Consider the following 13,521-nt stretch of genomic DNA (forward strand, 5'->3'; position numbering starts at 1 on the left):
AAGAAAGAAAGAAAGAAAGAAAGAAAGAAAGAAAGAAAGAAAGAAAGGGAGGGAGGGAGGGAAAGAGAGAGAGAGAAAGAGAGAAAGAGGGAGAGAAAGAAAGAGAGAAAGAGAGAAAGAGAGAGAGAGAGAGAGAAAGAGAGAAAGAGAGAAAGAACCAGTACAGTATGATATGCACACTATTCAAGGTTTGGCTTTTCCAGACTTCCTCAAAGGAAGGCTATATAAGTTGGCTTTCTAGAAAGAGGAAAGGCATAAATGAAATAAGCACATAAATAACAGAAATACTGGAGTATTCATTTAAAATAGTACAGTAGGACAGATGGCAAAGTGTTTGATAAGATTTATTTTACATTGCTCAGTGCTTATAAAAACTATGAGCTTACTTTTCCAGGAATCATAAAACAAATTTGCTGATTCATTCGCTAATTCCACTGGCGCCTTGGGAGAAATGTGTCAAATATTTTGGAGTTTTTAAAATTCAGGTTCAGAAAGGTTAAGTAGCTTGCCAAGCAACACAGCACAGCTCAGCAAATTACTGGAAAGCAAAAAAAAAAAGAAAAAAAAAGAGGAAGCTGCATACTTGAATCTTGGTTTAACTTACCCATACAAAAGTCAAGAAATTCCTCTGGGACCTTTACACGAGCTAGAACTTTCTGTATTTTAGAAAGGAGAAAGCACTGGCTATCGCCTGGAAAACGTGTGTTACTAACTAGTTTTAGAGGATTAGCTCTGCCCGCTTTAAGAAGGTAACCAAGACCAGTTGGTAACTATGGTTAAAAGGTTTGTGGATTCCAAATGAAAGAAATCAAGATTGTTCTGATCCTCTAAGGTAGCTGTCCCCAACGTTTCTGGCACCAGGGACCAGTTTTGTGGAAGACAATTTTTCCAAGGACCAAGTTGGGGGATGAAGTGGTGGGGGGCCCTGGGGGGCTGGTTTTGGGATAAAACTGTTACACCTTAGATCATCAAGCATTAGACTCTCATAAGGAGTGCCAACCTAAATTCCTTGCATGCACAGTTCACAATAAGGTTCACGGTCCTATGAGAATCTAATGCTCCAGGTGATCTGATAGGAGGTGGAGCTCGGGAGGTAATGCTCGCTTGGCTGCAGTTCACCTCCTGCTGTGCAGCCAGGTTGCTAGCAAACCAAACACCAGTACCCATCTGCGGCCCAGGGGTTGGGTATCCTTGCTCTAATGCAGTGCGTCATTGTTTTGAGGAAAAGCAGGCAACAGATTATCTCATCACTCAGCAGTTTCTTCCTTAAAGAAACAAGGACTAAAGTGAGTAGAAGGCTCAAGTCTGTTTCATTACATTTTTTAGGTGTGTGGAAGTGGAAGAATTGGCGACACCCCACACCTTACTGCCCTCTTCCACACAGCTCTCACTCTCTGGCAGGCATGGGAAAAAGGAAAGGCCAAGCACTTTGCTTTTATTCTATCTTTTTTAAAAAGTCTAGTCTCAACCTCATCCTGTAAGGAACTCTGCAACATGAATTGTACCGCAGAGCTTGCTCTGCCCAGACACAAGGTAGCTGTACTGTTGCACCTCACATCAGTCACTGGCTATGGGCTGTATCATCTTCTGGGTGATCCAAGCAAGTTGATTTATATAAGCTTATGTGGCTCCCATCAGCCCATGGCAATCCTCTAAGAAGAGGCAAATACAAGCTATTATCAGCAGCTGAGATAAAGTTGCACTATCCTGATTAAGGAGATCTGAACAGGGCACCAAGAGCATCTATATCAGTAGCAAAATACCCACTAAACATATTAATGTGTGCTTATGCTCATTGGCTATAAAAATGAAAATTAAAACTCAATAAGCATTTGAGGAGCTGGGCACCGTGGCTCATGCCTATAATCCCAGGAGTTTGGGAGGCCAAGGCAGGAGGATTGCTTGAGCCCAGGAGTTCCAAACTAGCCTGGGCAACATAATGAGACTCTGTCTCCACAACAAATTTTAAAAAGTATCTAGGTGTGATGGGTCACACTTGTAGTCCCGGCTACTCTTGAAGCTGAAGCAGGAGGATTACTTCAGCCCAGGAGTTTGAGGCTACAGTGAGCTATCATCGAGCCACTAACCTCCAGCCTGGGCGCCGTAGCCAGACCTCGTCTAAAACAAACAAAGGAACAAAAAAACAGTGAGATGCCATATGCTCTATGTACATTGAAAAGAATGTATATTCTGCTATTATTAGGTGTAGTATTCTATAAATGCCAATTAAGCTAAGTTGATCGTTGTTCATGTCTATATCTTTTCTCCCTCACTATCTGTCTGTTCAATCAATTACTGAGGAAAGAGTATTAAAATGCTCAATTTTGATTGTGTTCTTTTCTATTGTCTTTCTATTTCTGGCATTTTTGCTTCATATACTTTGACATTTTTTATTAGATGCATACATATTAAGGACTGATGCATTTTTAATGGATTAACCCTTTTGTCATTATGGCATGTTTTTCTTTATCTCTAGCTCTACTTCTTGTTTTGAAGTTTTCTTTGTGAGATATTGATTGATTAATTAATCATATTTCCAGATTAAAGAAATGATTTATTTTAAAGAAGGAATGAAAAGGAAGAAAGGAAGGAAATGGAAGGAAGGAAGGAAAAGGACGGAAGGAGGGAAGGAAGGACGGACGGAAGAGAGGAAGGGAGGGGAGGAAAGGGAAGGGAAAGGAAAGGGAAGGGAAGGAAGGGAAAGGAAGGAAGGAAAGAAGGAAGGAAGGAAGGAAGGAAGATTGATTGATTCCTTGGCTCCTTCCACCATATGTGTTGGCTACCTAGTGAGTAATACTTAGGCCTATGCTGACCTTGTGCAAATCACCAGTCTCAATATTATTCTTGAGGAAACTCACAGAGGCATTAAATAATAACCAATAGGTCCACTTTCTAGAGACCATGGTACATGTGCTCACTTAGAATTTGAGTCTATTCTAAATTCCTTTTAAGTATACAGCATTCCAGACTTTATTTATTCTTTGTGACTTAGACTCGATCATGATACATCTTCATCTGAATACACAGTCTCAAAATTCGGTATTCAAAATAAGACAGTAGTAGGATTAGCATTTCTTTCTTTTAGAAAACTGGAGCTTTGAAGGAAAAGAGATCAGGGTGGGCAGGTGGGAAGGTTGTATCTTAGCCATGTTCCACGCATTATAAGCAAATGTATGTTTTGATGAACTATTTTCACATCTTTTTGTAAAAAGCTGGATAATATCCAAATTGGTTAGACTGGCCAGACACACATCCTGGTTTCCTGATATGTATACTTTAAAAAAAAAAAGTACTTTTAAGTTGTTCTAAAACTATATAAATAATAAAATGATTTTGAAAAGCAAATGTATGTGGTATAATAATCTGTGATGTGTTTTTTTAAGTAATATTGTTGCTTTGACAGCATTTTAATGCTGTTTTTGCTCTGACAACTTTATTTACAACAGATTCAACTTTGCACACTGATATTTTTCAAAATCAAACCCTGAATCAGAACCTGGGTTTATCCAGGTTCCTGCAAAACTACACTAGACACATTCCTCATTAGGCATCTGTTTATTCCAAAACACATGCATACACAGGGGATAGAATTAGATAACACTTTTTTGGCTTACTAAATGGGTTAGACTTAGTAAATATGGTACTCGCTTTTCAACTGATTCTGCCATCTGTCAGCAAACTTATTGCTTTTAGCAGGGGTTTTTCTTGTGATAATTTACAAGTTGTTTTTCTTCCTTTGTTCTTTTCATGAAGATACATATCCTTAAAATTTAAGGGGGAAATAACACATAAAATAAATTCATCCACAAAACAGAAACAGCAGAGACCAAATGGCTGCTGGAGAGTTAAATGGCTCATGAAATTTAACCACAGAAGATTTTTTTTTCTTCTTATGGGGATGGAAGGAGAGTGAGTCTCAACATTCTGCAGGTGACTTCTCAGTCCCAGCTCCAGCTGGGAGGCATCTGTACAAGAGAAAACAGCACACAGTGGAAGGAATTCATTTCTTAGCAAAAGATGCAAACAGGGAATCTAGTGGCGGGGAAGTCTACAATAAAACCACCTAGTTTTTGGTTCTTTCCTTCTGCCTTGATCATAATAGTTTACTTTTGCATAGTGCTTGCTCTATAACTTAAACTAGCAGGGTGTATTGTATTCTGTGTCTGCCGCTTCCTAACTGAATGCCCGTGGGCAAGTTACTTAGCCTCTCTAAGCCTCAGTGTTCCTGAGAAACAAGTAGAATAACATGATGTGTTTGATGTGGTGCCTGGCATTTATGATGTGTTTAAAAATCACCAGTAGCAAAAACTGACACAAAGTTTTCTAAAAAGAATAAGCTCCTGGATAGAACTATGTCTCATTCACTTTTAAATCTTTCATGCTTCCCCCGCACCCAGAACATAACAAGCAGTAACTATATGTCAAATGAATGGATAGATGGATCAATGGGAGGAGGAATATATATGTAATCACATAATTTTCATTCTCAAAGCAAATCTATGCATCAAATATTATTTCCCATGTCTTATAGATGAGAAAATTGAGGACAAAAAGTTTCTGTGACTTGCCCAATCTCTCATTATTAGTAAGTGAATTGAGACTCAAACCCAAGTCAAGTCAGTCATTATTCTTGTTACTAAAGAGAAGCTCCTGCAGTGTTACCAGAGTTCACCTCTAATCAATTTTTCCGGTTTGCGTACATACTTTTAACCAGATATTTTCCCCGTTTAGTGACTACAAATTTAAAATGTAGTTAGAGAAGCTGAAATCTCCTTCCTGTTCTATTCTTTTAAGGAATCCACAAGTATAATTGTTACTATTTATTGACTGCCACGGAATTGTACATATTTTATTTCTGTTCCCTACAACAATCTTAAAGGTTAGTAGGTATTATGACTCACATTTCATGGGTGAGCAAACAGAAATTCAAAGAGGTTAAGTAACTTACTCAAAGTCTGCCTAAGAAATGCTAGAGCTGAGCTTGATCTGAATTTTAAGGATTCTTTCCTCTATGCCAGTGCTTTCAAATTTTAATGTGAATACATCTGTTAAAAATGCAGATTCCAATTGTGTGGGTCTGATGTGGAACCAGAGATTCTGCATTTCTAACAAGCATCTAGGTGATGTGCATGCTGCTGGCCCATGGACCATGATTTGAATAGCAAAGCTCTTTCCCACATTACCTTCCCAAATTCAGAGATCCAGACATTCACCTTTGTTTCTTAGTCATCTCATGGCCAGAGTCCTGCATACAAAAATAACGTTTTGCTTTCTTCTAGTTTGTGTGGATGACTTGCCACGATGGTCCTTCATATATTAATTAATAACATTTCTTTTTTCTCTACAATCTAACATAATGTAAGAGAAATTTTGGAGTAGCTGCAATTGAAAACCTCTTTGTCCACTCTTTTATTCACTTCCTTAAATTAGAAGATTGAATAAAGAATCAGAACTGTGTCCATTAGTGAGTGAAAGTAGGAAAGAAAATGAGAGGAGTGACAGTAAATATAAGCAGAAGAAGATGAAAAAATACTAAGCAGTGAAATAGAAAGCCTACAGCCTAAGGAAAAAAAAAATAGAGGCACATCTTAGAAAGTCACTCCGGGGAAATTTCTAAGAAAATTTTATGCAGGAGCAAAGAAGCATGACAAAGGAAAAAGAGGAATGAGAAAGCTATAAAGGGTATTTGACATCACGGTCTTAACTAAACTGTTATGTGCAAGTGAAAATCAGGGAGGCTAAATATTCAAGCATAATGACTGCCTAAAAGTGATTAAAGGGAATGAAAGAAGAAGTAGCCATAGATTTTATTGACGCCGTTGGAGTAAATAAGACAGGAGATTTCAGAGCAATAACAAGTGGAGGCAGAGATATCATGGAATGAACTCAGAGGGTATAAAGAAAGAAGACTCATGAATCAGATTTCAGCATAGACTACAAACTAATGATCATCAAACAGCCAGAAAACTAATAATAAATCCAAATGGTTGTTAGCAAAGTGCAGAGTGGGGTGGAGGGTGAACGAAGAGAAAAGAGACCAAAGACAGAAACAAATAATAATAATAATAAGAGAGAATCATGGCTAATTCAAATATAGACAATAAGGAGCCTTATGTCTTTTTATTTTAGCAACACGTATGTGAGACTGAGTGGCCAAAAAGGCCTTAAATACTTAGTGTTAGCTCAACAGAGACATAAACATTGTCATGGGTGAGATTAAAATTATCCGGAAAGTAAAATAACCATGTCAGAGCAAAGTGCCTAAGGTACAGAGGAAATCAAGCCTGTCTTCCTCACATTGCCCCATCTCTCCACTCCCGCTGCTGATTTCTCTTCCTTAGGGCTTTCCTTGAGCATCTCTGAAGAAAAGCAATGTTTTGATTGCAGGTGAACAGTGCTTATGGGTTGTTTGTTCACTGACATCGGAAGCCCTGGAAAGAGATATAGTTTAGTAGATACAGAGGGGAGGAGCAGAGATTAACATACACAGGAACACATTCAAATTTTACTAACCAAATTTCATTTCATTAGTTATAAGAATGTATGTTGGCTGGGCTTGGTGGCTCACACCTGAAATTCCAGCCTGAGCAACATAGTGAGACCCCACCCCTACAAAAAATTTAAAAATTGCTGAGCATGATGGCATGTGTCTATAGTCCCAGCTACTCAGGAAGCTGGGGCGGGAAGATCTCTTAAGCTCAAAAACTACGGGTTGCAGAGAGCTGTGACTACACCACTGTACTCCAGCCTGGGTAACAGGACGAGACCGTGTCTCTAAAATGAATAAACAAAGAATGTATATAACATTAGGGTTATATGTCTTATGCTTAATCTGAGTTGCTCAATATGTTTTTCAGATACAGTTTAATATGTAAAAATAATAAACTAATATTTTATTGAGCATTTGCTATGTACTCAACACCGATTAAATCTTTCACAGGTTATCTCATTTAATCATCACATTAACTCTGGAAGGTAGATACCATTATTATCTCCCTATTATAGATGACAAACAGGAAGTTTAAACATGAGAAAATAAACTAGGTTGAGTACAGTGTTTTTGTCTCTTAAAGGAGGGTGTGACTTTATTGTTAAAAGAATAAATGCCTTTATTCTTATAAATAAAATAAACTAATGGGCAGGAAGAGCTTGAGTACACAGGGCAAATAATGATCAATGACTGCCCCTGGGCAGGGTTATCTTTGGAACTCCATGCAGTCCTCCTTCCTCTCTCAGCGGCATTTGCCCCAGCCTCTTTAAGTCCACAGTACCTGAACCTCTCCCCACACCCCATATATAAACAGGGACAGATTTGGTATCATCACAAATAGTCAGATACATTAATTAATTGTTCAGTTTAGCAGGGTAAAAATTCAGATGTCCTGACTCACAGACAAGTTTCCTTAGTTTCCTTTCTGTCATACTGCATACAGCTAAGTACAGATAAGGCACCTTCACCCAAACTCAACCCAACTTTAATATCGTCAAATTCATGCAAGTCTGTGGATATTTTCCAAGTGCCTACTATGTGCTAGCACATAGCTGGAATACGAATATTTGGCTAGCACACAGCTGGAATAAGAATAACTAAAGGAATAGGAATAACTAAAGGAACATGAACTCCACTACTAAAAAGAAATGTAGAAAATTACAACATTGGGTGATAAGGTCAATAATGAAGTAGCCCAAGGGAAGTGTAAGTTCTTAAACCACCCCTCCCCCAAAAATAGCAATTGCTTCAAGTTAGGAAATCAAGAAAGGCTTCAAGTAGCATTTGACAATACATAGAGAATTGTGCATTTGAGGTGACATTCCAGTATGAGGAAAAAATGTGGAGAAGGTATGGAAAGTTTCAGATATAAACAGAAAGGAGGAGTAGTACAGTTTCACCACAGGAAATGATGTGTGTAGAGAAATAATAACAATAGTGACAAAAACAAGAATTGAGATGTATTTGGGGACCTCTGTTGCCAGGCGGAGGGACTTGGGTTTCATTTGTATGTTTGTGTTTCCTGAAGAGTGAAGCCAGGATGACTAGTGGTAAAAAATATTATTTTAAAGGGCACATGAATTTCATTTTGTACCTTTGATTATATCAAGAAAACACTGTAGCTATCCCAGGGATCACATTAAGGAGAAAATTTCAGTTAGGCTCTGAAACACCTCTTTAAAATTTGTTAAACTCCCTCTGTAACAGAAAGAGTACAGACTTCAGGTTCAATGTTCTCAGCAGAAAACATTGATTGTCTAACTAGAAATTAAGGATTTGTTTTGTTCAAATCCTATTCATGGCCAGGCATGATGACTTGGGCCTGTAATCTCAGCCCTTTGAGAGGCTGAAATAGGAGAATCACTTGAGGCCAGGAGTTTGAGATGAGACTAGGAAACATCGCAAGACCCCATCTCTAAAAAAAAATTTAAAAATTAGCCAGGCATGGTGCCATGTGCCTGTAGTCCCAGCTACTTGGAAGGCTGAGATGGGAGGATTGCCTGAGCCCAGGAGGTCAAGGCTGCAGGGAGCCATGGTTACATCACTGCATTCCAGTCTGGGCAGCAGAGTGAGACACTGTCTCTTAAAAACAAACAAAAATCCTATGTATCTTAATAATCATCTCCTGTTTATAGCCATTGATATTAGTCTTATTTTTCTGTAGTATTGCCATTAAGGCATTTTCCTACTTATTAAGTAGATCTAATTCAGTTTTAATAAAAAATCAGTGTATAAAGAAAATTATTGATTAAAGCATAGTACAGGCAGAATGTTGAAATGGCAAAAAGAAACAGAAGATGCTATGTCAACAGCTAAACTTTAGGAAAAAGATGATAGGCCAATTGTGCCATGTCAAGGAAGCCTACACTAGCAAGCATTCAGGGAGAAAAGGATGACTATATCAAATGCTCTTTGGGGCCAAAGAGAATTTGATTATATTCAAAGCACACTGATTACCTCCTAAGGCTTTCCTAGCAGATTTGGATGGAAACCAGACTGCAAGGATTCAACTGGTAGTAAGAGGGCAGACATGACTTGGATAGCCATGGACATATTTGGAAGGAAAATGTGGTGCTATGGAATGGGAAATTTTTATCACTGTATTCCTGGTTTGACTGAATAGTCAGTGTATAAATCTCAGAAGGCTTTAACTTCCCTGAGACTCAGTTTTACCGTGGTAATATTTAAGAAAAATATGGCCATCATCTTCTTCTCTTGAGTAGAGTGCTTAAATAGAAAAATGATTTGGGTTGGGCACAGTGGCTCACGCCTGTAATCCCAGCACTTTGGGAGGCCGAGGTGGGCAAATCACCTGTCAGAAAATCGAGACCAGCCTGGCCAACATGGTGAAACCCCGTCTCTACTAAAAATACAAAAATTAGCCAGGCGTGGTGGTGGGCGCCTGTAGTCCCAGCTACTCGGGAGGCTAAGGTAGGAGAATCACTCGAACCTGGGAGGTGGAGGTTGCAGTGAGCCAAGATCGTGCCACTGCACTGCAGCCTGGGCAACACAGTGAGATTCATTCTCAAAATAAATAAACGAATAAATAAATAAATATACGATTTGAATTGATCTGATCATAACTTCTGCCCAATCCTATGTCTAAATATGCCATGGATAACTCACCAGCAAAATGGTTTGTGTTTGTGTGCTAAGGAGTTGAGATGCTGAATCCTTGGAAATAACAGTAGGTGGCAACTGGAGAGAAGCTTTTCTCAATTTTCATCATAGCCTACAGGGACTTTGTTTATTTGTAAGAAAAAGTTTGGATCATAAATTGCAAGTTGTTATAATTGTTTTTTAAGGATAAGCATATCTCAAGAATTTTAATATTAAAAGGTAATATTTATCTTTTTAGGTACTCTATACTTATTGAAAATAATACTTCTAAAGAATCATCATTAATTAGTGTTAAATTACTTATATGCATTAACTCCATTTAAACTTCATTAAAAAAATCTATGAGGTAAATATTATTGTTATTATCATTTTTTAAAAATAAGACTTAGGGAGGTTTATTTAACTTTCCCTAGATGACACAGAACCAGTACAGTCCATATTTCAAACCTCAAGCAATATGGTACTTAGAGCCCATACTCTTGACTTCAATGTACATTGCTCCCATAAAATCTAAAAACTTAATCAATGTATAAAATGCTTTGTCCAGGATGAAAAAATCAGTTCCAGAAATGTAGGGATGGATTACATTTTCAAAAATGTTATCTCATTATATGTTAAGACTTATCAAAAAAGTAATATTTGTTTTGTTTAGATATCCTATACTAAGTACTAGAATGTCTCTTTATCAAAATATTTTACGTATTCTTTTTTTGTTTGTTTTGGTTTTTGTTTGGTTTTTTTGAGATGGAGTTTTGCTCTTGTCGCCCAGGCTGGAGTGCAACGGTGCAATCTTGGCTCACTGCAACCTCCACCTCCTGGGTCCAAGCAATTCTTCTGCCTCAGCCTCCCAAGTAGCTGGGATTACAGGCACCCACCACCACTCCTGGCTAATTATTTTGTATTTTTAGTAGAGACAGGGTTTCACCATGTCGACCAGGCTGGTCTCAAACTCTTGACCTCAGATGATCCACCCGCCTTGGCCTCCCAAAGTGCTGGGATTACAGGCATGAGCCACCACACCCAGCCTATTTTATGTATTCTTTCTTAAACTTCCTCCTAGTTCCAGCTCAAGAACCATTGTCTCTGTGACACTTCTCCTGACTCTTTTCCCTCTCTAAATGCTTACGGCGCACAAAATCCATGCCTCATCATAACCTGCCTGATTATATATTGCATTTTTGGATATATTAAGGCTCCTGAAATTCATGCAAAATTTCTAAAGAAGTAAATCTGTCTTCTATCACAATAGGCATTTAATAAATTATTGCATGGAACATATTAAAAACAACTCAACACTAAATTAAAAAGTCCACACCCAGAGCAAAACTCTTAAAGATCATTTCTCCAAGCCTCCAACTTACACTCTGCTTGCTCCTCATACTTTTAGCTTAGCTAATGTTTTCACATCTAAAGCCAGACTGCATTGAATTCTTTAAAGCTGAAGCAAGCTTATTCAGTCAGCTATAAATATAAATGTTTACTGGAACACAAACTAGAAGGAAGTATATGAGAAAAATAAAGGAAGTAAAGCAATCCTTTTTCTTCTCCAAGGCTCATTTCTCAGAACCAAATATTTAAATGGAATTTTAACTGCCAGACAAGTTAGCCAGGTTTAACTAGTCTAAAGACAGATGAATATTAAACTAAGCCTGAATAAAAAGAGATTGGCATGTAATACAACTTAAAACCCAAAGTCATCAGTGTGAATGTCCTATTATGTATGGTTATTTCTTTTAATGTTTATTGTGCCAATTATTACCCTGCAATGTATTGACCTATTTATATATCACCTCTGCAAGACTGTAAGCACTTCACAAACAAGTACTGTGTCTTTGCATGTTAAGAGGTCAGTCTTGAATGTTTGCATCCAATGTTAACATCCGCACCCAATCAGACTTTTCCTGTTAACAATGGTTAACATTCGTTTAGTGCTTACGATGAGTTAATCTCTATTCTAAGTCTTTTAAATGTACTAATCCATTTCCCTTTTCAAAACCCCCAGAAAATACATGTACTAATTATCATTCCCATTTTACAGATGAGGCTTACTGAGACACAAAGAGGTAATGAAAGTTAAGGAGGCAGAACCAGAATTAGAAACAGGTAGTCCTGCCCCACTCTTCACCACCACACTGCAATCCCTCATTTGGAACGGTATTGGTGACTAGAAAAGGTAGGTGGAAATTTGGAAGTCTGAACTAAAACTTCTGTGCTTATGCTTCAGATGATTCTAACACAGATGATATGAAAACCACATGTTGAAAAACAGATGTAGGTACTAGTAGTAGTAATTTAAGAACTGGTGTTTATCATTACACTTCACCAAACATTTCCATATACATGATCTCATTTCACTCTTAAAACAACCCTGAAAGGTAAGTATTATTGTCTTCCATGTTTCTTAATGAGAAAAGCAAGGTTCCTAAAGCTTCCCCTAAAACCACATTCCCTGTCAAACACAAATTTTCCCGTTCTAATCCCCATATCCTTTCCACGGTTCCAAGGTCCTGAATGGTCTTCCCGATTCTGCGTCTGCCTCTCTACAACTCATGGTCCACACGCAAACAAGCAATCTTTCATAAGCATACATCAGATTGTGTCGCTTCTATGAATTCTCAGTACATTTGGCTAGAATTCAATTTCCTTACTAGAGTGAGAGAGGTCCCTTCTGGTCTGGTCCCTGCCTGCGTCCCTCACCTAACCTCCCACTCTTCTCCCCTCTTTCTAGCTCTAGCTCTACTTTCGTTTTTAACCCCACACACCAAGCTCTTTTCCCCAGCTGGGTCTTTGTCCCTTTTCTATTCCTTATGTCATACCGGTATCTGAAATTAGCCAACTGATGGATTGATCGTGAAGATGATGACAGAATCCTTGTCTGGCTTAATAGACAACATTTACAAAGTGCTAAGTACAGGTCCATATGCTTTACACATGCTGACTCGTGATGTTTATGACAGAGAGCCTAGGACCTTGTCTGAGGTCACCAACTAAAAAGTGATGAAACTGAATTGTACCCAGACCGTGTGTCTTTCACCACTTTGTCTTAACTGCCCCTTGAAGAGAATCAAAGATTGCACCAGCCCACCTTTGGAAACACACCCTCATCTCTCTATGATCTCCCCGACACATAGCCTCCTGACCAAGCCACCAGTGCTCGTGGTTAAACTCATTCTGAACAGACACACTTTGATGGCGGCATGTGCTTTAATCTCCTTTTCCAGTCCCATCTCCAAAAAGACAAATTTAAATCAAGGCAACAAAACTAATTAGAAACTACAGAATGAGAATCCAACATTACTAAGAATGCCCTTAAGATCAAAGTAACATCAGAGAATGTAGAATTTACAATTACTCTTTATTTGGTGGTGCTGGTAAGGCAGGTGGGGAGGAGAGGAAGGGAAGGTGAGGGGCTGTCAGAGTTGACTCCACATGATCTCAACGGAAATACTAAATTATGTGGGTCCCAAACCAACTGAAGGAGAAGCCTGTTAATCAAAATGGAGCAGCAAGTGGCCAAACAGTCATTTTTTCCCTTCCAAATGTGTCACTGGTTTGGAGGTCAAATATCTATTCTTCATCAAGTATAAAAAGCTGCCATTTGGAGGATGTTGGGTATTTTGTTATTATTTTGCTTTGTTTTGCTTTAAGACATCTGTCATTCGTGAGAACAAAGATTTCTGTTCTGTGGTTCTTAATAAGCTTTGCAAGGTGGTTTTCCCGGCATATGAAGAAGTCATTTGAATAATAAAAGCTCATATTTATAATTACATTGAGTTAAATAGATTTGCTTAGCTTAGGGTTTGAGGTTATTCATAAACAGATGTGAGGGTCCAGAAAGCCTCTATAACTTTAACAGTCTCACTGCTTTGGGGTTGCTAAAGAGCTTAGAAGCCCAAATCTGAGTTAAAGAA

The sequence above is a fragment of the Piliocolobus tephrosceles genome, chromosome 7 (assembly GCF_002776525.5).
Source record: "Piliocolobus tephrosceles isolate RC106 chromosome 7, ASM277652v3, whole genome shotgun sequence".
NCBI lineage: Eukaryota > Metazoa > Chordata > Mammalia > Primates > Cercopithecidae > Piliocolobus > Piliocolobus tephrosceles.